The following is a 2,885-nucleotide window of genomic DNA, read 5'->3' on the forward strand; positions in this document are numbered from 1 at the left end:
GGAGAAATATGCAGAGAAATTGAGAACGATCGTGGTTGGAGCTTTCCAGACCCCTCCCTCGGCAATTGATAGAACAACTGTAAAAACAATCAATACAGATGTCAGGAAGGACACAGACGCCAACTACATCATCAGCCCACAGAATCCAGTTACCACCGAGAGGACACTCCATCACGCAGCAGCGAACTCCACACTCCTTTCAAGTGGCCACGGGGCATGTGCTAATACGGACAGTATTGTCTTAGGATGGCGACTGTGAAAAAACAGGCAAGCATGCGGAGGAATTGGAATCCTTGCGCCCCGTCGGTGGGGATGTGAAATGGTGCCGAAGCTGTGGGTGACAGTAGGACATCCCTGAAAAAATTAAAGATAGAAATGCCACGTGACCCAGCAACTCCACTTGCGTTCTCAAAGAAATTAAATAAAGGGCTCAGAAAGATATTTACAAGCCCATGTTCACAGCAGCATTATCTGCAGAAGCCACACGCTGGACGCAATCCACATGTCCATCGCGCGGGGAACGGAGAAAGAAAATGTAAATACGTGCAATGGACTTACTCGGCCTTGGAAAGGAATGGAGTTCCCACACAGGCCGCGACACAAATGTACCCCGAGGACACTGCGCCGAGCGAAATGAGCCCGTCACAAGGCAAACGGTGCGCGAGTCCACTTGCATGAGGGACCCAGAATTGTCGAATTCGTAGAGACAGAAAGTGGAGCAGTGGGTGCTGGGGGTTGGGAGAGGGGGGCGGGCAGTTGGTGTTTAAGGGGACAGGGTTTCAAGTGTGCAAAATTCAAAACAGTTCGGGCGATGGGAGTGCTGACGGCCGCCAGTGCGAACACGCCGAACACTCCTGACTCGCACACTTAAAAGAGTTAGAAAGGCAAGTTTTAGGTTATGTGTATTTTATACCACAATTGAAAATAACAGTAACAACAAAAATGTCAAGGTAATTTAAAAAAAAAGAGTCGTGAGAGGTGGGAATGGTGTTCAAAGTGGTGGGAAACTGATTCGTGGTGTAGTCACACAGTCCAATTACAGTTCCAAACACGAGATGTTCACTGAGTAAAATTCAAGGAAGTCCATGAAGGTCCTTACATGTTCTTTACCATGAAAACCTGAAGAAATCCTTTGATCGGTGTTCCACGCAGCAACTTAATTCTAATGGTCCTAGATGCTTCTATTCAAAATATACCATAAGTAAATTAAGTACTTCCAGTGACATTTGAGATATTTCCCGTCCTTAGGAGTAGAAAGCGGCCTTTAAAGCATCAGTAGAACCGGCCGGGGCGCCTCTGGTGGCCTGTGTGTGGCCACCACCTAATTGCAGTCACGATTAGACCAGATTGGGGAAAGTGGACAGCCGAACGCTCGGCCACAGGCGGACACCAAAAGCGAAGAGCCCGCCACATCATCTGGGTTCCGGGGGTGACAAAGGACCAAGATGCAGACCGAGGAAGCCCCTGCGTTCCCTGTCACTGCGGGTCAGACGGTGCTGGGGAGGGGCCAGACCATCCCGGTGTCCCAGAGAGCCTCGCGGGCCTCGCTCCGCTGCTCTCCCAGGGCCTGGGCCCAGCTGCAGGACAATGTGGTCTTCTCCAGGCGCTGCCCTGTGGGCTGATCGGTGTCAGGTTATGTCACGTTTTCACAGCAGACACCTCAATGCCGCTTTGTGAGCAGCTGCAGCAGGCCAGAGCGCTCAACAAACAGCCAGGCCCCTGGGCCCCCGTTTATCAAACAGCCTTCACGGGGGCCCTCCAACTGCCCTCCGCTTGTCCCCACCCCGCCTTTATTATTTTAAAGTCCCTCCTTAGCCGCCTTCCTCCCAAACGAGTGTGGTACTCCCCAACGTTCCAAAGCCCTTTGGGGTAGCTGGAGTGAGCACAGCAGTGACAGAGAGTTTCAGGAGCTCCCAGGACGCCTCGGAGACATCTTCACCCGGGGACTGGCACATCCTTGCAGACAGAACAGGACCTCTGCGTCGGGAAAGGAGTCCCGGCTCATCGGGATATGAGCTTCCAAGCTGCCGAATTCAGGAGCCTTCGACGACACCAGCGGGAAAAACATGCGGCGTAGCCCTCCTGTTCAGTGGTTCAGCACAGAACATCCGACAGGATGACACTTAAAAGCGTGTGAGTGTGCACGTGTGTAGAGTGTGTGTGCGTGTGTGTAGAGCACGTGTGGATGCAGTATAAGAGCATGTGTGTGTGCACATACGTAGAGTGCATGTGTACCTGCAGTGCATACTGCGTGTGTGCGCCAGTGCATAGAGCGTATGTGTGCAGTGCATAGAGCGTGTGTGTATGTGTGTGCGTAGAGCGTGTGTACATGCAGTGTGTAGAGCGTGTGTGTGTGCGTGTAGAGCATGTGTGCATGCACATGCAGAGCATGTGTGTGCTTTAGTGCAGTGTGTGTACATGTGCATAGAGCGTGTGTGTGTGCATTGTGTAGAGCGTGTGTGTATGTGTGTGCGTAGAGCGTGTGTGCATGCAGTGTGTAGAGCGTGTGTGTGCACGTGCATAGAGCACGTGTGTGTGTGCATGTGCATATAAACGCCGGCGCTCTGTCTGCATGGAGCCCAGACTCCAGTGGGAAGATAGAAAGCGCTTAAAAAACGAATCTAGGCGTTCGGTTGCGTTGACATTTGCTCCCGGCAGAGCGTGGGCTGCTCCAGCCAGCTGCTGAGCGCTGCCTCGTCCTGGGGCGGTGAGGGTGGAGGAGCACTCAGCAGTGTCTCCGTATCGTTTCGTTTCCTTGGAAGCCTCGGAGGGGAGCCGAAGCCTTCCTCCCTTCTGGCCACACCCGCAGATGATGCTCCCGCTCCCCCGGTCCATGGTGCCGGCCAGGGGATGGGCCAGGACCAACCCCAGAAACCCTTCCTGGC

This window comes from Pteropus vampyrus, unplaced genomic scaffold (genome assembly GCF_000151845.1).
Source record: "Pteropus vampyrus isolate Shadow unplaced genomic scaffold, Pvam_2.0 Scaffold713, whole genome shotgun sequence".
Lineage (NCBI taxonomy): Eukaryota > Metazoa > Chordata > Mammalia > Chiroptera > Pteropodidae > Pteropus > Pteropus vampyrus.